Source organism: Phocoena sinus, chromosome 5 (assembly GCF_008692025.1).
Source record: "Phocoena sinus isolate mPhoSin1 chromosome 5, mPhoSin1.pri, whole genome shotgun sequence".
Classification (NCBI taxonomy): domain Eukaryota; kingdom Metazoa; phylum Chordata; class Mammalia; order Artiodactyla; family Phocoenidae; genus Phocoena; species Phocoena sinus.
Genome location: NC_045767.1, coordinates 133,966,615 through 133,993,039, shown reverse-complemented (window position 1 = coordinate 133,993,039; position 26,425 = coordinate 133,966,615). Strand labels below are relative to the sequence as shown.

The window sequence follows — 26,425 nt, the reverse complement described above, 5'->3', positions numbered from 1 at the left end:
GCAGATTGTTGGCACAAATCTGAGTCCATTTCATGAAACTCCTATCTTTGAAACACAACATTTTCTTCACTATTTTGACTTATTTAACTGTTGTATTTAGTACAGACAATAATGACAAATCAAAAGCTCGACTGTATTGAGAATTTACTGTGCATAGGGCACGGGGCTGTGGTTTATCTACTCTCCCTTTAATCCTTACAATAATCTCACAAAACAGAAATACTAGTAACTAACAGTTCTGAGGGAATATTATGTGCCAGTCACTGTCCTAAGTAATTTTCACATGTTCATTCATCAATACTCACAAGAAACACATGTGGCGCACACTAGAATTATTTCCATGTTACAGATGAGGAAACTGAGGAATTGGTGCTGCTCTGTGCTAGAAGGTGGTAGAGCAGGGCTTTGGGTTAGAAATCCTGCTGCTCTATCTGCTCTCATTCCCACCTAGAAAGGCACCCCTCTCCTTTACATAGAGGTAACTGCGGGAGTCCCAGGTCCAGATTTAGGCCATTCTGACTGCACAGATGAAGTTGCCACAAAGAAAATAATAGTAAAGGTAGAAAGATTAACCCCAAATTTCAAAGTAGTTCTAAAACTCTCCATATTAAAGATATATACATAGAAATCAACTACAAGAAAAAACTGCAAAAAAAATTTTAAAAAACACCTAAATATGTGGAGGCTACACAATATGCTACTAAACAACCAAGGTATCACTGAAGAAATCAAAGAGGAAATAAAAAATACCTGGAGAAAAATATGGAAACACAATCATTCAAAATCTCTGGGACTCAGCAAAAGCAATTCTAAGAGGAAAGTTTATAGCAATACAAGCCTACCTCGGGAAACAAGAAAAATCTCAAGTAAACAACTTATCCTTGGGCTTCCCTGGTGGTGCAGTGGTTGAGAGTCCACCTGCCGATGCAGGGGACACGGGTTCGTGCCCCGGTCCGGGAAGATCCCACGTGCCGCGGAGCGGCTGGGCCCGTGAGCCATAGCCGCTGAGCCTGCGTGTCCGGAGCCTGTGCTCCACAATGGGAGAGGCCACAACAGTGAGAGGCCCACATATCGCAAACAAAACAAAACAAAAACACCAAAACTTATCCTTACACCTAAAGGAACTAGATAAAGAAGAACAAACAAAAGCCAAAGTTAGTAGAAGGAACGATATAATAAAGATCAGAGCAGAAATAAACAAACTAGAGACTAAAAAAAAAAAAAAGAGAGAGAAAAAAATAGAAAAGATCAATGAAACTAACAGCTGGTTCTTTGGAAAGACAAGCATAATTGATAAACCTTTAGCCAGACTCATCAAGAAAAAAAGAGAGAGGGCCCAAATCAATAAAACGAGAAATGGAAAAGGTAAATTGCAACCAACCCCACAAAAATACAGAAGAGCGTAAGAGACTACTATGAACAACTATATGCCATGAAAATGGACAACCTAGAAGAAATGGGCAAATTCTTAGAAATGTACAATCTCCCAAGACTGAACCAGGAAGAAATAGATAATATGAACAGACCGACTACCAGTAATGAAATTGAATCCATAGTTAAAAAACTCCCAACAAACAAAAATTGAAGATCAGATGGCTTCACAAGTGAATTCTACCAAACATTTAGAGAAGAGTTAATACCTATCCTTCTCCAACTATTCCAAAGAAATTGCAGGGGAGGGAACACTTCCACACTCTTTCCATGAGTTCAGCCTCACCCCGATACCTAAACCAGACAAAGATATCACACAAATAAGAAAATTCAGGCCAATATCACTGATGAGCACAGATGCAAAAATCCTCAGCAACAATACTAGCAAACTGAATCCAACAGTACATTAAAAGAATCATACACCATGATCAAGTGGGATTTGTCCCACAGATGCAAGGATTTTTCAATATCTGCAAATCAATCAATGTGATACACCACATTAACAAATTGAAGAATAAAAATCATATGATCATTATCAATAGATACAGAAAAGCTTTTGACAAAATTCAACATCCATTTATGACAAAAACTCTCCAGAAAATGGGCATAAATGGGAATATACCTCGACATAATGAAGGCCATATATGACAAACCCATAGCTAACATCACACTCAATGGTGAAAAGCTGAAAGCATTTCCTCTAAGATCAGTAACAAGACAAGGATGTCCACTCTTGTTATGTTTATTTAACATAGCTTTGGAAGTCCTAGCTTCTGCAATCAGAGAAAAAAATAATAAAAGGAATCCAAATTTAAAAGAAAGAAGTAATACTGTCACTGTTTGCAGATGACATGATACCATACACAGAAGATCCTAAAGACAACACCAGAAAACTAATAGAGCTAATCAATGAATTCAGTAAAGTTTCAGGATACAAAATTAATATCCAGAAATCTGTTGCATTTCTGTATTAATAATGAACTATCAGAAGGAGAAATTAAGGAAACAATCCCATTTACCATCACCTTGAAAAGAATAAAAACTGGAATGAAACTACCTAGGAATAAAGCTACCTAAGGATGTAAAAGACCTTTACTTGGAAAACTATAAGACACTAATGAAAGAAATTGAGGACGACACAAACAGATGAAAGATATACCACATTCATGTACTGGAAGAATTAATATTGTTAAGATGACCATACTACCCAAGGCAATCTACAGATTCAGTGAAACCCCTATCAAAATACCAAGGGTATTTTTCATAGAACAGGAACAAATAACTTTAAAATGTGTGCGGAAACACAAAAGATCCCCTACAGCCAATAATATCTTCAGAAAGAAGAACAGAGCTGGAGGAGTTAGGTTTCCTGACTTCAGACTATACTACAAAGCTACAGTAATCAAAACAGTATGGTACTGGTACAAAAACAGAAAAATAGATCAATGGAATAGAACAGAGAGTCCAGAAATAAACCCATGCACTTATGATCAATTAACCTATGACAAAAGAGTCAAGAATATACAGTGGAGAAAAGACAGTCTCTTCAATAAGTGGTACTGGGAAAACTGGACAGATACATATAAAGAATGAAATTAGAACATTTCCTCACACCATATACAAAAAAAAAACAACAAACCTCAAAAAACCCCAAAAACCCCTCAAAATGGATTAAAGGCCCAAACGTAAGACATAAACCATAAGACCCCTAGAGGAAAACATATAACACTCTTTGACATAAATTGTAACAGTATTTTTTTTGACGTATCCCCTAAAGCAAAGGAAATAAAAGCAAAAATAAACAAATGGGACCTAATTAAACTTAAAAGCTTTTGCAGAGCAAAGGAAACCATAAGCAAACAAAAAGACAACCTACTGAACTGGAGAAAATATTTGCAAATGATATGACAGATAAGGGGTTGATATGAAACATATAAACAGCTCATGCAACTCAACATCAAAAAACAAACAACCTGATTATAAAAATGGAAAGAGGACCTGAATAGACATTTTTCTAAAGAGGACATTCAGATGGCCAAGAGACACATGAAAAGATGCTCAACATCACTAACCATCAGGAAAATGCAAATCAAAACTGCAATGGTATATCACCTCACACATAGCGAGACGACTATCATCAAAAAGAAAACAAAAGGCAAGTTTTGGAGAGGATGTGGAGAAAAGGGAACACTCCTACACATTGCAGCCATTGTGGAAAACTATATGGAGGTTTCTCAAAACACTAAAAATAGAATTACCACACATGACAGAGCAATTTCACTCTTGGGCATACATCTGAAAAAAACAAAAACACTAATTCGAAAAGATACAGTGTTCACAGCAGCATTATTTACAACTGCCAAGATATGGAAGCAACCTAAGTGTCCATCAACAGATGAACGGATAAAGAAGATAATATTCAATGGAACATTACTCAGTCATAAAAAAAGAAAATTTGCCATTTGCAGAAACATGGATGGACTTGGAGGGTATTACGCTATGTGAAATAAGTCAGAGAAAGATAAATACTGTATGATATCATTTCTATGTAGAATCTGAAAAATAACACAAAATTTTTTTATTGTCATATTTTTTTATATGGTGAATATAACAAAAAAGAAACAGACTCAGATATAGAAAACAAACCAGTGGTTACCAGCGGGGAGAGGGAACAGGCGAGGGACAAGATAGGGGCAGGGGATTAATAGGTACAAACTACTATGTATAAAGTAAGTATGCTACAAGGATATATTCCACAATGCAGGGAATACAGCCAATATTTTATAATAACTATAAATGGAGTGTAACTTTTAAAAATTGTGAATCACTATGTTGTACACCTGTAACTTACACAATATTGTACATCAAATATACTTCAATTTACAAAAAGTTAAAAAAAAAAAAAGATAAAGGTAAATGCAGATGATTGTGGAATCCAGAGGAAAAGAAACTAATTCTAACTCAAAAGGTTAAGAAAACTTCAAGAGGAGGTACGGAAGGCTGAATAATACACCCCTTCACCCCAGCCAAGATGTCAACTTCTTAATCCCTGGAATTTGTGAATCTGTATCCTTACATGACAAAAGGGACTTTGCAGAGGTGATTAAGTTAAGGGCCTTGAGATGGGGAGATGGTCCTGCATTATCCAGGTGGGCCAGGTGTAATCAGGAGGATGCTTCTAAGAGTGAGGCAACAGAGTTAGGGTCAGAGAGAGAAGACATAAGGATGGGAGCAGAGGTTGGAGAGAGGGGGAGATGCTACATTTCTGCATTTGAAGATAAAGCGAGGGGGCTCTGAGTGAAGGAATGCAGGCAGCCTCTAGAAGCTAGAAAAGGCTACAAAATGAGCTCTCTCTAGAGGGTCTAGAAAAAATGCAGTCTTGCTGATATCTGGATTGTAGCCCAGTGAGACCCATGTTTGACTTCTGACCTCTAGAACTATAAGATGATACGTTTGTGTTGTTTTAAGACAAGTTTGTGGTAATTTGTTATAGCGGTCACAGGAAACTGATATAGGAGGTAACATTTTAGCTAAGCTTAAAGGGAAAGAAGGAGTTATTAAAGAAGAGATTAAAAATATTCTAGGCAGAGGAAGCAGTGTCCTGACAGGGAAGGATGGCATCCTCAATGTGTTCGAACAAACTGATCTACATTTGTGCACTTCTTTTTTAAAAATTTATTTTACTGAAGCATAGTTGACTTATAATGTGTCAATTTCTGCTGCACATCAAAGTGATTCAGATATACATATATATTCCTTTTTACGTTCTTTTCCATTATGATTTATTGCAGGGTATGGAATATAGTTCCCTGTGCTATATGGTAGGACCTTGTTGTTTATCCATCCTATAATAGTTTGCATCTGCTAATCCCAAACTCCGAATCCTTCCCTCCTTCACCCCCCTCTCCCTTGTCAACCACAGGTCTGTTCTCTATGTCTGAGTCTGTTTCTGTTTCATAGATAAGTTCATTTCTGTCATATTGGAGATTCCACATACATGTGATATTATATGGTATTTGTCTTTCTCTTTTGGACTTCACTTAGTATGATAATCTCTAGGTCCACCCATGTTGCTGCAAATGGCATTATTTCATTCTTTTTTATGCCTGAGCAGTATTCCACTGTATATATGTACCACATCTTCTTGATCCAATCATCTGTCGATGGACATTTAGGTTGTTTCCAAGTCTTGGCTACTGTGAATAGTGCTGCTATGAACATAGGGGTGCATGTATCTTTTTGAATTAGCATTTTGCCTGGATATATGCCCCGGAGTGGGATTGCTGGATCATACAGTAACTCTATTTTTAGATTCTGAGGAACCTCCATACTGTTTTCCCTAGTGGCTGCACCAATTTACATTCTTACCAACAGCGCAGGAGGGTTCCCTTTTCTCCACACCATCTCCAGCATTTGTTATTTGTAACATCTGCCCCCTTCTGACTTTTAACTTTCTGAGTCTTTTCTGTCAACCCATGAACATTGTGTATTTTTAAAGTCTTTGAACATCATCTTTGGACACCAGTCCGTGTTCGATTATCTCCTTCAATATTTGTACTAAAACTCACTTATTTCACGTTTTCTAATGTAGATCAACTTCATATCTACCCATCAAAAGCACAGCCAGTTTTTGTAAAAACAGAAGCATTTCTGTACTCGACGCAGTGAGCAGTAAGTTTTGTTAGATTGTGTACTGTTTATTTCACGTACACCCATTGAGGTTCATAGGAAGCTGTGCATACCGCAGGCACTGAATAAAAGCCACATGTGTGAAGTTTGCTCCTCATTCTGTTTTTAAAAAAGCAATGCACTAAATGTAAAATAGATAGCTAGTGGGCAGCAGCCGCATAGCCCAGGTAGATCAGCTCGGTGCTTTGTGACCACCTAGAGGGGCGGGATAGGGAGGGTGGGAGGGAGGAAGATGCAAGAGGGAGGGGATATGGGAACATATGTATATGTATAGCTGATTCACTTTGTTATACAGCAGAAACTAACACACCGTTGTAAAGCAATTACACTCCAATAAAGATGTTAAAAAAAAAAAGCAATGCAGCCCCAAAATGACCTTCAACCACTGATGATGTGACTATGAATGTGAACCACGATATGGTGAGCATCATAATGGGTATCCATGGCTACTTAATGGTGCGTTAAAACCAATTCCACGAAGTTGCACAGGCAAAGGTGCTGCAATAGACATCATCATGATAAAATAAATTTTATAACCTCACAGGTCTGGGCAAATTCATGTTCTGCGATGGGAAGGTGATTTATCAATTAATAACAACAAAGAACATTAAAAAACATGCAGCTTTGGAGAGAGTTTTGGTCCACCATGACACTAAATCAAAGAACATTTATATCTATAACCCTGAAGGATTTTGAAGGGAACTGAAACTGTTCCTTGCTGCCACTCAAGAGTCTTGAAATAGCTCACATCCGGTGTTAGTCTATACATACTGAGCGGGCAGCTGGGCTACTGCTGGAGCAGATGCTGCCAGTGCCTCCCTGGACCTTCGCCCTACCCTGAGTTCACTTGCCTGTGGACTGGTCCCCACTTGATTTCTCTGCCTGGGTCTTTCCTGGTACCACGTGCACATGCTGGGCTGCACACAGGCACAGCCTGGAAATGTGGGATAAGTTAAACCCCTGGGGACAGTTCTTGGGTTGGAGTCAGTGGATAAGTGCCCTGGCTTATTCCATCTTCCCAGGGGCAGTTCTGAGAGGTGGCTACCAGAGTTTCTCAAAAGGTCCTGAGCTGGATCAAGGCCCATTTGTTCACAGGTCATCAACACACTCTTTACTGGCATTTCCCCTTTCTCTGTCTTACTTTTTTCATGCCTTGTGTGCTTCCCAGAAAAACTACCTGCACCTGACAAAGACAGCACCTAAATTGACTGGAATCTATTGAACCAGCTGATGGATATGAAATTAATCTTGTGTCACTTTTGATTCATTTGCTCAGCAAACATGAATAAAGATCTATCAAGTAATCAACACAATGCTGAGTTCTGGGAATAAAGAAATGGATGGCATCCTGACAGGGCTTCTTGTTTAGTGGAGAAGAGGTGTAAGTGAACAGGCAATTTTAACACAGTCTAGGGTATCCTGATAGTATAGTAGTGGGAGTTCTGACGAAGGAAGGGCACCTAATGGAGGGGGAAGCAGAGATTTAAAGGAAGTGTCCCAGAGAAGAGAAAACCTCACCTCAAAAGTGTGGTGTGGGTCATGTGGGTGAGGACTGTCCAGACGGGGAGAAGAGTGTGTCAGAGTAGAGTGGGGAGACCATGGCTTGTTATGGGAACCACAGAGCGTTTGGTAATGGCTGGAGGGAAGGTGGTGAGGGAGATAGGAAATGATACAAAGTCAGGAGAAAGAAGTAGATGGAGGTTTTATATGCCACATTAAAATGCGTTGGTTGTATACTCAAATAAATGGAAAGTCACTGAGATAATCAGCAGCAAATGGAAATGATTAAATTTGGGCACCAGAAAGCTCACTTTGGCAGCTGAGCATTGGAAGGTCCAGAACTAACAATAAATACGGAGAATTAGGATCTGTTATATCCAGGATACAGCGGGGAAGGAGGAAAGGAAGAGTTTAAGCAATACCATCCCAACTGGTTGTTTTATTTTTAAATATGATAAAAATTATTTGAAATATCAGCTGAAAAAAGTAACATGGGGAAATATCTAGGAAAATTCTTTAATAAGAGCTAAGTGAAATCAGAGTACTTTTACCAAATAGCAAACATACTGTGAAGTTTCAGAAATAAGAATATGTGGGTGGCAAAGATACATCATTAAAATAGAAATTTATTTATCTATGTATCTATCTTTCTATACCGTTGCATATACCGTTGCATAAAGTTGCATTTCAACTTTTCGGTGGGGAAAGGCTAGGTTATTAAATAAATAGCATGGGCAGAATTACAGGGGAAGATGGCGGAAGAGTAAGACGCGGAGATCACCTTCCTCCCCACAGATACATCAGAAACACATCTACACATGGAACAACTCCTACAGAACACCTACTGAACGCTGGCAGAAGACCTCAGACCTCCCAAACGACAAAACTCCCCCACGTACCTGGGTAGAGCAAAAGAAAAAAAGAAAAAACAGAGACAAAAGAATAGGGACGGGACCTGCACCAGTGGGAGGGAGCTGTGAAGGAGGAAAGCTTTCCACATGTTAGGAGCCCCTTCGCGGGCGGAGACTGCGGGTGTTGGAGGTGGGGAGCTTCAGAGCCGCGGAGGAGAGCACAGCAACAGGGGTGCGGAGGGCAAAGCGGGGAGATTCCCACACAGAGGATCTGTGCCGACGGGCACTCACCAGCCCGAGAGGCTTGTCTGCTCACTCGCCGGGGCGGGCGGGGCTGGGAGCTGAGGCTCGGGCTGTGGTCAGAGGGCTTTGGTCGCAGCGCAGGGAGAGGACTGGGGTTGGCGGCGTGAACACAGCCTGCAAGGGGGTTAGTGCACCACGGCTAGCCGAGAGGAGTCCAGGGAAAACTCTGGACCTGCCGAAGAGGCAAGAGACTTTTTCTTACCTCTTTGTTTCCTGGTGCACGAGGAGAGGGGATTAAGAACGCCGCTTAAAGGAGCTCCAGAGACGGGCGCGAGCTGCGGCTAAAAGCGCGGACCCCAGAGACGGGCATGAGACGCTAAGGCTGCTGCTGCCGCCACCAAGAAGCCTGTGTGCGAGCACAGGTCACTCTCCACAACCCCCTTCCGGGAGCCTGTGCAGCCCGCCACTGACAGGGTCCCGGGATCCAGGGACAACTTCCCCGGGAGAACGCACGGCGCACCTTACGCTGGCGCAACGTCACGCCGCCTCTGCCGCCGCAGGCCCGCCCCGCACTCCGTGCCCCTCCCTCCCCCCCGTGCCCCTCCCTCCCCCCAGGCCTGAGTGAGCCAGAGCCCCCGAATCAGTGGCTCCTTTAACCCCGTCCTGTCTGAACGAAGAACAGATGCCCTCAGGCGACCTACATGCAGAGGCGGGGCCAAATCCAAAACTGAGCCCCGAGAGCTGTGCAAACAAAGAAGAGAAAGGGAAATCTCTCCCAGCAGCCTCAGGAGCAGCAGATTAAAGCTCCACCATCAAATTGATGTACCCTGCGTCTGTGGAATACATGAATAGACAACGAATCATCCCAAATTGAGGAGGTGGATTTTGAGAGTAAGATTTATGATTTTTTTCCCCTTTTCCTCTTTTTGTGTGTATGTGTATGCTACTGTGTGAGATTTTGTCTGTATAGCTTTGCTTCCACCATTTGTCCTAGGGTTCTATCCGTCCGTTTTTTTCTTTTGTGTTTATAAAAATTTTTTTTCTTAATAATTATTTTAATAACTTTTTTTTGTTTTTGTTGTTTTCTTGTTTCTTGCGGTACGTGGGCCTCTCACTGTTGTGGCCTCTCCCGCTGTGGAGCACAGGCTCCGGAAGCGCAGGCTCAGCGGCCATGGCTCACGGGCCCAGCCGCTCCACGGCATGCGGGATCCTCCCGGACCGGGGCACGAACCCGTGTCCCCTGCATCGGCAGACGGACTCCCAACCGCTGCACCACCAGGGAAGCCCTTAATAACTTAATTTTATTTTATTTAATCTTTCTTTCCCTCCCTCCCTCCCTCCCTCTCTCTCTCTCTCTCTTTCTTCTTTTTCTCACTTTTATTCTGAGCTGTGTGGATGAAAGGCTCTTGGTGCAGCAGCCAGGAGTCAGTGCTGTGCCTCTGAGGTGGGAGAGCCAACTTCAGGACACTGGTCCACAAGAGACCTCCCAGCTCCACATAATATCAAACAGCGAAAATCTCCCAGAGATCTCCATCTCAACACCAGCACCCAGCTTCACTCAACGAGCAGCAAGCTACAGTGCTGGACATCCTATGACAAACAACTAGCAAGACAGGAACACAACCCCACCCATTAGCTCAGAGGCTACCTAAAATCATAAAAAGGCCACAGACACCCCAAAACACACCACCAGACAAGGACCTGCCCACCAGAAAGACAAGATCCAGCCTCATCTACCAGAACACAGGCACTAGTCCCCTCCACCAGGAAGCCTACACAACCCACTGAACCAACCTTAGCCACTGGGGACACACACCAAAAACAATGGGAACTACGAACCTGCAGCCTGCAAAAAGGAGACCCCAAACACAGTAAGATAAGCAAAATGAGAAGACAGAAAAACACACCACAGATGAAGGAGCAAGATAAAAACCCACCAGACCTAATAAATGAAGAGGAAATAGGCAGTCTACCTGAAAGAGAATTCAGAATAATGATAGTAAAGATGATCCAAATCTTGGAAATAGAATAGACAAAATGCATGAAACATTTAACAAGGACCTAGAAGAACTAAAGATGAAACATACAATGATGAACAACACAATAAGTGAACTTAAAAATACTCTAGATGGGATCAATAGCAGAATAACTGAGGCAGAAGAACGGATAAGTGACCTGGAAGATAAAATGGTGGAAATAACTACCGCAGAGCAGAATAAAGAAAAAAGAAAGAAAAGAACTGAGGACAGTCTCAGAGACCTCTGGGACAACATGAAAGCACCAACATTCGAATTATAGGGGTTCCAGAAGAAGAAGAGGAAAAGAAAGGGACTGAGAAAATATTTCAAGAGATTATAGTTGAAAACTTCCCTAATATGGGAAAGGAAATAGTCAATCAAGTCCAGGAAGCACAGAGAGTCCCATACAGGATAAATCCAAGGAGAAATACGCCAAGACACATATTAATTAAACTGTCAAAAAGTAAATACAAAGAAAACATATTAAAAGCAGCAAGGGAAAAACAACAAATAACACACAAGGGGATCCCCATAAGGTTAACAGCTGATCTTTCAGCAAAAACTCTGCAAGCCAGAAGGGACTGGCAGGACATATTTAAAGTGATGAAGGAGAAAAACCTGCAACCAAGATTACTCTACCCAGCAAGGATCTCATTCAGATTTGATGGAGAAATTAAAACCTTTACAGACAAGCAAAAGCTGAGAGAGTTCAACACCACCAAACCAGCTTTACAACAAATACTAAAGGAACTTCTCTAGGGAAGAAACACAAAAGAAGGAAAAGACCTACAATAACAAACCCAAAACAATTAAGAAAATGAGAACAGGAACGTACATATCGATAATTACCTTAAATGTAAATGGACTAAATGCTCCCACCAAAAGACACAGATTGGCTGAATGGATACAAAAACAGGAAACATATATATGCTGTCTACAAGAGACCCACTTCAGACCTAGAGACACATATAGACTGAAAGCGGATGGAAAAAGATATTCCATGCAGATGGAAACCAAAAGAAAGCTAGAGTAGCAATTCTCATATCAGACAAAATAGACTTTAAAATAAAGACTATTAGAAGAGACAAAGAAGGACACTACATAATGATCAAGGGATCGATCCAAGAAGAAGATATAACAATTGTAAATATTTATGCCTCCAACATAGGAGCACCTCAATACATAAGGCAAATACTAACAGCCATAAAAGGGGAAATCGACAGTAACACATACATAGTAGGGGACTTTAACACCCCATTTTCACCCATGGACAGATCATCCAAAGTGAAAATAAATAAGGAAACACAAGCTTTAAATAATACATTAAACAAGATGGACTTAATTGATATTTATAGGACATTCCATCCAAAACCAACAGAATACACATTTTTCTCAAGTGCTCATGGAACATTCTCCAGGATAGATCATATCTTGGGTCACAAATCAAGCCTTGGTAAATTTAAGAAAATTGTATCAAGTATCTTTTCTGACCACAACGCTATGAGACTAGATATCAATTACAGGAAAAGATCTGTAAAAAATACAAACACATGGAGGCTAAATAATACACTACTTAATAACGAAGTGATCACTGAAGAAATCAAAGAGGAAATTAAAAAATACCTAAAACAAATGATAATGGAGACACAACGACCCAAAACCTATGGGATGCAGCAAAAGCAGTTTTAAGAGGGAAGTTTATACCAGTACAATTCTACCTTAAGAAACAGGAAACATCTCGAATAAACAACCTAACCTTGCACTTAAAGCAATTAGAGAAAGCAGAACAAAAAAACCCCAAAGTTAGCAGAAGGAAAGAAATCATAAGAATCAGATCAGAAATAAATGAAAAAGAAATGAAGGAAACAATAGCAAAGACCAATAAAACTAAAAGCTGGTTCTTTGAGAAGATAAACAAAATTGATAAACCATTAGCCAGACTCATCAAGAAAAAACGGGAGAAGACTCAAATCAATAGAATTAGAAATGAAAAAGGAGAAGTAACAACTGACACTGCAGAAATACAAAAGATCATGAGAGATCACTACAAGCAACTCTATGCCAATAAAATGGACAACCTGGAAGAAATGGACAAATTCTTAGAAATGCACATCCTGCCAAGACTGAATCAGGAAGAAATAGGAAATATGAACAGACCAATCACAAGCACTGAAATTGAAAATGTGATTAAAAATCTTACAACAAATAAAGGCCCAGGACCAGATGGCTTCACAGGCGAATTCTATCACACAGTGAGAGAAAAGCTAACACCTATCATTCTCAAACTCTTCCAAAATATAGCAGAGGGAGGAACACACCTAAACTAATTCTACGAGGCCACCATCACCCTGATACCAAAACCAGACAAGGATGTCACAAAGAAAGAAAACTACAGGCCAATATCACTAATGAACATAGATGCAAAAATCCTCAACCAAATAGTAGCAAACAGAATCCAACAGCACATGAAAAGGATCATACACCATGATCAAGTGGGGTTTATTCCAGGAATGCAAGGATTCTTCAGTATACGCAAATCAATCAACGTGATACACCATATTAACAAACTGAAGGAGAAAAACCATATGATCATCTCAATAGATGCAGAGAAAGCTTTCGACAAAATTCAACACCCATTTATGATAAAAACCCTGCAGAAAGTAGGCAGAGAGGGAACTTTCCTCAACATAATAAAGGCCATATATGATAAATCCACAGCCAATATCATCCTCAATGGTGAAAAACTGAAAGCACTTCCACTAAGATCAGGAACAAGACAAGGTTGCCCACTCTCACCACTATTATTCAACATAGTTTTGGAAGTTTTAGCCACAGCAATCAGAGAAGAAAAGGAAATAAAAGGAATCCAAATCGGAAAAGAAGAAGTGAAGCTCTCACTATTTGCAGATGACATGATACTATACATAGAGAATCCTAAAGATGCTACCAGAAAACTACTAGAGCTAATCAATGAATTCGGTAAAGTTGCAGGATACAAAATTAATGCCCAGAAATCTCTGGCATTCCTATACACTAATGATGAAAAATCTGAAAGTGAAATCAAGAAAACACTCCCATCTATCACTGCATCAAAAAGAATAAAATATCTAGGAATAAACATACCTAAGGAGACAAAAGACCTGTATGCAGAAAATTATAAGACACTGATGAAAGAAATTAAAGATGATACAAATAGATGGAGAGATATACCATGTTCTTGGATTGGAAGAATCAACATTGTGAAAACGACTCTACTACCCAAAGCAATCTACAGATTCAATGCAGTCCCTATGAAACTACCACTGGCATTTTTCACAGAACTAGAACAAAAACGTTCACAATTTGTATGGAAACACAAAAGACCCCGAATAGCCAAAGCAATCTTGAGAACGAAAAACGGAGCTGGAGGAATCAGGCTCCCTGACTTCAGACTATACTATAAAGCTGCTGTAATCAAGGCAGCATGGTACTGGCAGAAAAACAGAAGGATAGATCAATGGAACAGGATAGAAAGCCCAGAGATAAACCCACGCACATATGGTCAGCTTATCTTTGATAAAGGAGGCAGGAATGTACAGTGGAGAAAGGACAGCCTCTTCAGTAAGTGGTGCTGGGGAAACTGGACAGGTACATGTCCAGGGATTAGATCACTCCCTAACACCATACATAAAATAAGCTCAAAATGGTTTAAAGACCTAACTGTAAGGCCAGAAACTATCAAACTCTTAGAGGAGAACATAGGCTGAACACTCTATTACATAAATCACAGCAAGATCCTTTTAGACCCACCTCCTAGAGAAATGGAAATAAAAACAAAAATAAACAGGTGGACCTAATGAAACTTCAAAGCTTTTGCACAGCAGAGGAAACCATAAACAAGACCAAAAGACAACCCTCAGAATGGGAGAAAATATTTGAAAATGAAGCAACTGACAAAGGATTAATCTCCAAAATTTATAAGCAGCTCATGCAGCTCAATAACAAAAAAACAAACAACCCAATCCAAAAATGAGCAGAAGACCTAAATAGACATTTCTCCAAAGAAGATATACAGACTGCCAACAAACACATGAAAGAATGCTCAACATTATTAATCATTAGAGAAACTACAATGAGATATCATCTCACACCAGTCAGAATGGCCATCATCAAAAAATCTAGAAACAATACATGCTGGAGAGGGTGTGGAGAAAAGGGAACACTCTTGCACTGCTGGTGGGAATGTCAATTGGTACAGCCACTATGGAGAACAGTATGGAGGTTCCTTAAAAAACTACAAATAGAACTACCATATGACCCAGCAATCCCACTACTGGGCATATACCCTGAGAAAACTATAATTCAAAAAGAGTCATGTACCAAAATGTTCATTGCAGCTCTATTTACAATAGCCTGGAGATGGAAACAACCTAAGTGTCCATCATCAGATGAATGGATAAAGAAGATGTGGCACATATATACAATGGAATATTACTCAGCCATAAAAGGAAATGAAATTGAGCTATTTGTAATGAGGTGGATGGACCTAGAGTCTGTCATACAGAGTTAAGTAAGTCAGAAAGAGAAAGACAAATACTGTACGCTAACACATATATATGGAATTTAGGGGGAAAAAAATGTCATGAAGAACCTAGGGGTAAGACAGGAATAAAGACACAGACCTACTAGAGAATGGACCTGAGGATATGGGGAGGGGGAAGGGTAAGCTGTGACAAAGTGAGAGAGTAGCTTGGACATATATACACTACCAAACGTAAAATAGATAGCTAATGGGAAGCAGCCGCATAGCACAGGGAGATCAGCTCGGTGCTTTGTGACCAGCTAGAGGGGTGGGGTAGGGAGGGTGGGAGAGAGGGAGACGCAAGAGGGAAGATATATGGGAAAATATACATATGTATAACTGATTCACTTTGTTATAAAGCAGAAACTAACACACCATTGTAAAGCAATTATACTCCAATAAAGATGTAAAATAAATAAATAGCATGGGCGAAAATGACTATAGTCGTTTAAAGCCTGATCCCTTCCTTACCATTTACACTGAAGTTTATGTGACTGAAAGACTTAAATGTAGTAAAATAAACAATAAAAGTATGAGAAGGAAACATAACTGATATGATATAATATTGTGGAAGGGAATATCTCTCTTAGGATGATATGGAACAAAAATTTCATACAGGAAAAGACAGGTAATCATAATAATTAAAAAAATTGAAACTTCTAATGTATAAAAAGGAAGCACATATACCTACACACCCATACTACCCCAGACAAAAGTCAAAGCCATAAATAATGCCATATTTCATAACATATATGATAGCCAAATAGCTAATTTTCCTAGTATTCAGAGCTCCTGTACAGATCAAGAAAAATAAAATTGATTGCTCTTAGAGGCAAAGGAGTAAAACAGGTAGGTGACAGAGAAGGAAGTCCACATTTGCAGAAGAAATTCCAAAAGCCTTGTGTAAAAAAGATGGTCGATCTCAATAAGCAAAGAAATGCTGATTCTGCTAACAATGGCATTTACTTTCACTTGTAAGATCAGCACATTCAAAAAAAATTGATAATACCCAGTGTACCTGAGGTGAGGGGACCAAGCATCGCTACGCATTGTTGAAGTAATCATAAATTGGCATGACTAATTTGGAGGGCAATTTGGTAAACTATTAAAATCGAAATTGTCTATGTTACTCAAGTCAGAAATTTTACTCATAGGAATCAACTTTGATAAAATACTTGCACAATTGGCCAAAGATATGTTCATTATAACAAGAAATTGGAAACAACACAAATGTTGTTATTTAAAATGAAATACATAAGCCATTAAAAGAATGAGATGCACACACATACAAACTCACACATACAGACATTTGAAGGATACATTTTTAAGTGAAAAGCTAAGTTTCAAAATTTTATATAGTGGGATCTCATTTGGGTAAATAACACTTTCATGATGTATGTTATCATATGACTAGGACACATTCAGAGGAGTACACATCCAGCCACCAACAGTGATTATCTTTGTAAGGCAGGATTATAACAAATCTTTATTCTTTAGGTTAAATATATCTATAATATTTAAAATCTTTAATTTTAATAAAAGTGAAAAGAACTTTTAAATCATATTAATGATGATGTGATAAATCACAACTATTAAAATCAAGAATCAAGAGTTGTGGGTGTTTTCCTCCAATATTTAAGTGATAAAGTCATGGCTTATTTAGCCTTTCTGAGCTCCACTTTGCTTCTTCAATTAAATGGAGTCAAGACAACATCTATATAAAAGGATTGTTAGGAAGAGAACATGAAATCATTGATCAGATAACTGCTTTTTGAAGGTCTAAGGGTTATAATAGGACACTGATTTTGAAACATTAGAATTTTTTTCTCTCTACATATAACTCAGTGATATCCCCTCTTTCAGAAAGAAGACATGTAACAACAGTCTTAATTCAATGGTTCTCAATCCTGGCTAAAATTTAGAACCACCAGGGAAGTTTTAAGAAAAAATACCTCCTTCCTGTGCCTGATTCCAGAATCTCTGAAGAATGGGGATGAGGGCAGAGGACCTGACCATCAGTCTTCTTAAAGCTGTGACTCCATGTATATCGGAAGTTAAAGCTTAGGTTAAAGGGGACACTATTCTACCTTAAAGTTCATATTAGATTTTTCCCCCTGAGACTCCAGGGGTAATATTCTTGAAATCCTGATTTTTTTTGAGAGAGAGTGAAAATATTTTCTGAATTCCCAAGTCAGACTTTTATATATCTAGAGGAGATCTTGGACTTTGGTCATAACTTTACTACAACCTATAGTGTAGGGAGATGAGGGGAAGGGCTTAAAGGGAATTTACAGTTCGCAGGAATAGGAATCACGCTCTGCTTACCACTACTTGTGCTGAAGGGCAGGACAGGGGCAGAAGACCAGGGATGACATTCCAGTGTGTGTCCCTCCCCATTTATCCCCCAACAGTACGATTTGGGGAGACGTGTGAGGACAGAGCAGGGTACGTGGCAGGCTCGCCAGGATAGGCTTGGGGGAAAACCTAGAGCGTGACGGCTCTTCCCTTCCCTGGAAAGACTTGTCTTTCAGATCAGCTTCCGGGTGGCCACGGGCGGTGCCTACCTAGCCCGGCACCTGCTCCGGAGGTGGAGTGACTGGAGGTGGAGTGAGGGTGGGCCTGAGCAGCTCCCCTAGCTCCGCCTGGTGTGGGCCAAGCATCCGGAGGCCTTGTGCTTCTGCGAGTGTGTGAGATGGCCAGCCTCGGGGGTGGTAAGCGAGGGTCACCAGAGTTAAAGCTAACGTGACATCACACCAGAAGGCACAGAAAAGACTACCCAGGCAAGAGGCCTGGCAAGGGTGGTGAAAACCCAGACTGGCTGGAGGGTCAGCGTCATGCTCGACTGTAATACAGAGCTGGTCACCAGGTCCACCAGCCAGGGGTTGGTGCTTTAGCAACAGGGCTGGTAAAAACCTGTAGGATAACGGTCTAGATAGAAGCCCCTGCCCCAGTCTATTCCGAAAACTGAAGGGAAAAGAGGAGAAACTTTAAAAGTCTGAATGTGATTAAGCTCTGAATGGGTAGAGACTGAGGTCGTTTTTGAAAAAAAATCCAACATCTCCCACATCAGAGGTAAAAGGGCTTAAGAGGAAGACAGAGAGACTGAAGTTACTTTCAGAGTCACATGTTTTTTTCCCTATCTTGTGCAAAAATTTACCACACTACACACTTAGGGCCATGTGGGATCCCTAAGAAACTGGGTAGCACACATCCACACCATTGGCTGATTACAAAACCTGGATGTTTTGATAGAAGAAAGTAATCTTGAAGCTGAGTCTATAATCCCGAGAATTAAAACTGGTGCCTAAAAGGGGAAGCAGGCCAGACTTAAAGCGTAGAAAAGAGCAGGGTGGCAAGTTGTCTCAGTGCTCCTTTTGGGACACCAAGTCTTGGAAGGAAGCAAACATCTTTTCAAAAGGGGAAAATCTAATCTACCCTTGGCAATTCATACCATTCAGAGAGAGGCTTAGAGCAGGGCTAGATCTGCAGGTCACGAAGAGAAGCTGCAGCCAGTGGTGCAGAACCTAGCCTGCCCTGAAAGGCCCTGGAAGGCCAGAGAGTGGAGCCACAGGGGTCTGCAGAGGCCAGACTGAGCCAGCCTGTATGTCCTATTGGAAACAGAGACGGGGCACTGACTGTCAGCAGGGAGGTCATGGCCGGGAATCTCGTTTAAAGTACCCGCTTGTGTTACCCCCCAGTTCTCAAAGGCCACCACTCCCATTGATATAGATTAGATCCAAGGTAAGCCTCGGCAGCAGTCAAGACCAGGGACCGGGAGATGGTAAGTCTGATTCTGAAAGCAAGGATCGTCTCTTGGGGGATGCACAGGGACCATACTGTGAAGGAGCTGAGGACCCATCCTGGTACCCAGGCCATCTAGTAAGATGCAGGCATTCTGGGAGTGGATGGAGAAGCAGACTCAGACAGGTGTCTCTTGTCCCCTGTATCATAGCCCTTCTGTCTATGTCCAATGGCTGCAGCCCTGGTGAACACTCCTTGTGAGAGTCAGCTGGTCTCATAGTGACAGTGACCCACCTCAAGTGAGTGCCACATTGTTTGTACTTCCAACTCCTAATTCCATGGGAACCCACTTGGCCTTACATAATCCTCAAGGCAAGGGAGTTCCTAAGTCCAGGAGTAGCCCTCAAAGACACAGGGGCCAGGAGCTTGTGGATAAATGACCCACCCTCCTATCCCTCAGGTAGAAAATTCTGAGAGACATTTTGGATATTTCTCAGGAGTCCCATTAGAATCAGGCCCCCATAAGTGACTTCAAAATGCACCCTTAACTTGACTTTTTGCCTGTCCTTGTTTTCTGTGCCTTAATCCCTCATTTATGATTTCTGGGATGACCTCTGAAATATACCACCTGCACCAAAAGTCTATTGTCGCCACTACTGCTTTGAGGGGAGCCCAAACTGAGTCATAGCTGGTATCAGAAATAGTGCTGGAAAGCAGACCCACATAGAATTTAGGAGCTGGGTCACTCATGGCTCGACATAACAGGGAACCCTTTGCTGGTGGCAGGTAGGGCAGTGATAACGCCTAGCGAGCTGTAGCATCGCTATTCCTGGGCTGGCCGAGGTGCAGGTGGTGGAAAGCACGTAGTAGCTCTAGCATTTGTACAGGAAGCACCAATGGTAATTACAAGGACACGTAGTTGCCTGGCTCGGTTTCCTGCCTTGGCAGCTTCTATGGAAGAGAATGGTCAGTTCGGCTTGGTCAGAGGTGCTTTGTGTATATCCCAAGTGTAGAGATGGTACAGAGGCAGCCCTCAACCCAAAGGGGGCAGAAGCTGGAGGAGAAGTGCACCAGCCCCCAATAATTCAGGTGGTCAATTCTTGGCACTATTCTTTTTTGTTGGGAAGTCTTGTACACTAGTTTTATTTTGTTCTGGGAGATTTTAAAAGCAAACAATTCTCTGGATGCCTAAAAGCAATGCCTAGGTTTCTGTTTTTAGGTATTTAAGCTAGACACAGAAAACAAACTTATGGTTACCAAATGGGAAACGGGGGGAGGGACAAATTAAGAGTTTGGGGGCTTCCCTGGTGGCGCAGTGGTTGAGAGTCCGCCTGCCGATGCAGGGGACACGGGTTCGTGCCCCGGTCCGGGAAGATCCCACATGCCGCGGAGTGGCTGGGCCCGTGAGCCATGACCGCTGAGCCTGCGCGTCCGGAGCCTGTGCTCCGCAACTGGAGAGGCCACAACAGTGAGAGGCCCACGTACCAAAAAAAAAAAAAAAAAAAAAGAGTTTGGGATTAACAGACACACACTACTATATATAAAATAGATAACCAACAAGGACCTATTGTATAGCACCGGGAACTATACACAATATTTTTAAATAACCTATAAGGGAAAAGAATCTGAAGAAGAATATATATATGTACATATGAATATATATCTAAATCACTTTGCTGTACACCTGAAACTAACACAACATTGTAAATCAACTATACTTCAATTAAGAAAAAGAAGATCAGGCAGGAGTCAGGCAGATAGCAGTCTCCTGAAAAACCACAGCACTTGTCAGATGCATTTGTATAGGCAGTAGTGACAATGGTAATTATCACAACTCTAGTAGTAATCAGAAATAGTAAATAGTAAATATTGGTGATCATTTACTAAACCCTTATAACGTACTTTACTTATATACATCCAACATATACAACCTTGGAAACTAGGGATTATTATTATTATACCCATTTAACAGATGCAAAAACCAAGTCTGAAGAACTCGCAGGGTTTGGCGACATGGTTTACGTTTCATAGGAAATCCTAGGGATTCAAACCCATCACTCCACCAGTGACCTCTTCACAACCCTTCTATTGGCTTCTCCCCCTTTTCTGTCTCACTCCCCTTCTCCCTCACTCCTGCTGCCTAGGGAACACTTCCCATACAGGGTACCCATACAAGTCCTTGTCCCGGGTCCTGCTTGTGTGAGAACAACTCAGACCCTGGAGCTCTAGGGTGGGCTGTACCTCAGGTAAATGGTTTGGCTGTCGCCTGCGCACCCGCTGGCCTGGACCACTTCCCACACTCCTGCTGCTGCGTGTATTCTCCACTGCCCAAGCCCTCAGAGACTTGCAGGTCTGCTGCCCAATCTAAGTCTCTCTGCAAGAAGATCAAGTTCCAGATCCTGGCCCTTCCCTTTCCCTGGTGCAGTTAACTGTCCAGAGAGAAGAAAAATATTCTTCTCATAATTCTCACTGCCTCCCGTTCTTCTCCATTTTGGTCTGTATTCCATGAGCTTTGAGATGTATCTTCTTAAGGGAGATTCCCCAGTCATCTCCTTTGTCTTATCAAAAGGCTTCAATGGTTCTTGACTGTCTAATAAATTAAATACAAAGAGACCAGTTTTGGGGATTTTAGGGCCTTTGGGTTCTGTATCCCATCTACTTTTCTGGTATTAAACATCAGTCAGTCCTTTTCATTCCCAGATTCCAGCAAAACCAAGCTTATTTGTTATTATCAAATATGTCCTGTACTTTTATTCCTATGCTTTTCTCCATAGAGAAAAGAGCAAAAGCAAAGGCTTGGAATTTTCCTCAAGGCCCAGTTAATTTTCTCAGCTCTATGCCAGCCATTTCCTTTGAACTCCAAGAGCCCTTCTTCTCTTATGGTATCCACCTCGCTCTAGCATTTATTTTATAAACCATGTTCCTGTCTAACCATTTCCAAACTGCCATAATGTTCTATGGTTCATCTTCTGTACCAGATTGAGAAAAGAGGCCACATCTTCCTCATTTTGGGGATCTTCACAGTGTCCTCTATGTAGCAGGTATCTAATAAAGAGTTGTGGGGTTGAACTGAACTTGGTAATAGTTGCGGGGTTGAACTGAACTTGGTAATAGTTGCATTGAGGTGAACTGAGCTTGGGAGTAGTTGGACAGAGTTGAATTGACCTTGGTAAATCCCGTCCTGACTGTGGTGGAGATACAGATGACAATCGCATTACAGTGAACCAAGAAGAAAGGGCTTCCACTCTCTGTAAAAGAGGCATTTCTGCTCTGTAACAAAGTAAATGAACTGAGCCCTAAGTTTTATATATTTCTTGAGATCCCCTCCATGGACTTCGGGGTTAAAAAGTGTATCAAATGCAAGATGCATGCTTTGTTTTCTTTTAAAGGTAGAGATTTCTAGTTAGGAAATGACATAACTATACTGTGTAGAGAAGAGAATGTCTTCCAACAATTTTTAAGCAGGCAGGGTCTGTTTAAAAAGAAGACATGGTAATTGAGGATAAAACTGAATTAAAATCTTTTAAATGCATGGCCCTATTCAGCATCAATGAATTGTTTTAATTAGCTAGTTGGTACATTAAGAGAACTTGGTAATTTGTTCATCCCTTTAATAGTTACGGAAAGAAGTGTATTTGGGGAGGGAAAAATAACAATTGGCTGGATGAACAAAATAATATGTCCTTTGAAATGAACCATTCGTTGTAATGGATGTTTATTTCAGATGATTACATTGTACAATGCATTCAAATGGGAAAAACAAACAGGAGGCCAGCTGCACTAATTTTATCCAAGTTATTTATATCAGCAGTATAATTAAAGGCAGTAATTTCAAATTAGGTTTTCTGAGAATCCATTTATAGGCAATACAAGACAGCTCGTCTCTATGGCATCCAGGCCATGATTGTGCTCTGGGGGCAATGTTAACTGTTGCCAGTTGGCCTTGGCATTTTGAAAATTAATTATTGTTTCGAAAGACGCTAAAGCTGTTGCTTCCTGCCGCTCTGACCCCCTTAGAGCCACTCCGCGAGGAGAACCCGATGGATAATTTATGGATGTGACAAAGAATGAACATGCACAGCCATTTACAAACGGCTTCTCTTATTCAGTAATACGTTAATAATACCCTGTCAAGAATGATTCTAGAACTTCTGACGGGAGGTGCTGTTGCAGAAGGTGCTTTTTAAAACAGCCTCTGTGAATTTCAGCAGTAGTTCATGAGTAGCATGTTCAAGAGTTAAGAGTTAGAGGAAACATTACACTGGCTCTAGGGAGTACAAACTGAAAGCCTCCTTTTGGTTGTGAAATGATATTTAATGACTATAAATAAATAAATTTAGAGGATATTTTCATGCAATCTCAGCACTAGGGGGAACGTTACAAAGGTGACCCAATTTAATCCCCACAGGACACTATTTATTCTCTTTATAACATTTCAGTAGCTGATCACTCAGCCCCTGCTTGGCCAGTAACAAAACTTACTGTCTCCTGAGAAAGCGCCTTGCATTTCTCTAACTGTATCATCTGACCGTATCATCCTAGTATCACACTGAAGTCAGTTTCTCTGCAGTTTCCAGCACTAATTCTGGTTTTACCTTCCAGAGCCAAGTAGAAATTGCTTACTCTCTGAGCCTCTCTTCTATATCAGGGCCCTTTACTACTCACTGATCTTCATATATACCGTATTCTTGCACACCATCCTTGGTCCTCTTATGCAAGTTCAGAGTGTACATGTGCCGTTTTATATGTAAGCTTGGAGTATACATTTGCAGCAGGGAGTAATTCGTTTTATTGGAAACACGGGATGCTGGTGATACATCTTGTAAAGGAAGATTTCAGACAATGATGGGATTTCAATGTCGGGTTAAGTAGTGTTCTACATTATCTGATATGCAATCAGTGATGGTTCTGATTAGGAGATAAAGATGATGACAACTCTTAAAAAATTAGCCTGTTGAAAACTGAAATTAAAAGAATTCTATTTAGGGGCTTCCCTGGTGGCGCGGTGGTTGAGAGTCCGCCTGCCGATGCGGGGGACGCGGGTTCGTGCCCCGGTCCGGGAAGATCCCACATGCCGCGGAGCGGCTGGGCCCGTGGGCCATGGCCGCTGAGCCTGCGCGTCCGGAGCCTGTGCTCCGCAACGGGAGAGGCCACGACAGTGAGAGGCCCGCGTACCGCAAAAAAAAAAAAAAAAAAATTCTATTTACAACAGCACCTAAACCATAAAATATCTACAAAGTCATCAATGGAACAGAATAGAGAGTCCAAAAATAGACTCACAAATACGATCAACTGACTTATGTCAAAGGTGCTAAGGCAATTCGATGAATAAAGGAACATCTTTCAAACAAACGGTGCTGGAACAAATAGGCATCCACCATGTAAGAAATGAATCTCAGTCCTTACCTTACAACCAGTTATAAAATTACTTAAAGTGATTTGATAATTTAAAAAAATCTAAAACTATGCCACTCTGAGAAGAAATATATGGGAAAATCTTTGTGACCTAAAAGTAGGAAAAGATTTTCTAGATGAGACACAAAAAGCAACAAATCATAAAATAAATTTTTGGTAAATCAGACTTTATATAAACTAAAACTTTTGTTCTCAGAAAGGCATTATAATGAGAGATAAAATGCAAGGTGTATATTGGATAAAAATATGTAAAGAATTCTTAGACTCTTATAGCTCAAAAATAAACAGACACCCAATAAAGATGGGTTAAAGATTTGAGCAGCTACCTATAAAAAAAGAATGTATGAGTTTCCAATAAACTTTTGAAAAGATTCCTCTAAATCATTAGTCATCAGTGAAATGCAAATTAAAGCCACAATGACATACCACTACATACACATTAGAAGGGCTACAATTAAAACTACTGACAATATCAAGGACTGGCAGGGATGCAAAGCAACAGGAAGTTTTGTACATTTCTGGAGGAAATGTAAAAAGGAAAATCATTTGGCAGTCTCATAAAAAGTTAAATATGACCTAGCCATTCTACTTCTATGTATTTACCCCAGAGAAATGAAATCCCATGTCCACTCACACCAAGACTTATATATGAATGTTTACAGCAGCTTATTCACAACAGGCCCAAACTGTAAACTATCCAAATCTCCATTAATAGGGGAACGGATAAACAAAATGTGATATATTCATGCCTTAGAATAGTACTCAGTAATAAAAAGGAACAAACTACTGATATACGCAATAACACTGATGAATCTCCAAATAACTATGCTCAGTGAAAGAAGTTAGTTACAAGACTATATACAGTACAGTCTCATTTATAAAATGTCAACTAATCTTTGTGACATAAGCAGACTAGTGGCTGCTAGTGACAGAGGTGGAAGGTGGCATGGATGGACTCCAGTGGAGTCTAGAGCCTCTCTGGGGGGGTTGATAGAAATATTCTGTATTTTGGCAGGTTCTAAGGTCAAAACTCTGTGAATTGAACAATTTAAAGGGATGCAGTCTATTGTTCTATTTATTTGAGTTAGAACAATCTAAACTTAGTTTAATTAGGCAATATTGTGAAAAATGGATTATGGTGGGAAAAGACAGACTGGATTCCATGGAAGCAAGAATATTTCTATGTTCAAGGTCAGAGATTATTAATGTAGGCTATAGAATATGAGAAGGGGAATGCAGTTAAAAGCAGGATATGACAAAAGAAAGAGGGAAAAAAGAGAGAAATGAAGAAAAAGTTAAAAATAAGAAAGACGAGTAAAGTTGGAATGAAAAAGAAATTGGAAAGAAAAAAGCTGAGGTCAGAAAAGGAGCAGAGAAAAAGGAAAAATAGAACTAAAATAATAAAAAGGAGGGATAAAAGAAAAAACAAAAAGATATTTATATTTATATATACTACATGTTGTGGAGAGGAGTCTGGCTGTCTACGGTTTTGAAAACTTTATTCACTCTAGCCTTTATTCCACAGTTTTGCAGGAAATCAATTTTTTTTAACTTAGCTGTATTGCTTAGTTATTGTTCTAAACTGGATCTTCTGAGACATGAAGTATTTAAGTCATATCTTAAAAAGAATAAACAGATATGCATGAAGATTCAAATACATAATATAAAATCAACTGCAGGACTTTAAAAGATACGTAGCATGGCTGCTAATTAGTTTGGAGAAGGTTTAAGGAATGCTGTCAAAAAAGGTGAATAATTAATTAATAATTAAAGGTGAATAATAAACACTACCTTATGTCTCTTCATATATCTCTTGCTCAAAAATGAATTTAAGGTAATTTACACAAATTAGATAAATACAAACAAAACACAAATACCAAAAGTACAGTTTTAAATATAATTAAAAGTAAATGTAAAAAATTATTAGAAGAAAACATAGAGGGAAAGTTTCATGACATTGGTTTTGGTAATGACTT

General features: G+C 40.3%; 1 protein-coding gene across 1 annotated transcript in view; it reads right to left on the bottom strand.

The window, feature by feature from the left end:
- Positions 1 to 26,425, bottom strand: part of MARCHF1 (membrane associated ring-CH-type finger 1) — a 593,424-nt gene that overhangs the window by 89,030 nt on the left and 477,969 nt on the right. The gene's annotated exons all lie outside the window — the stretch shown is intronic.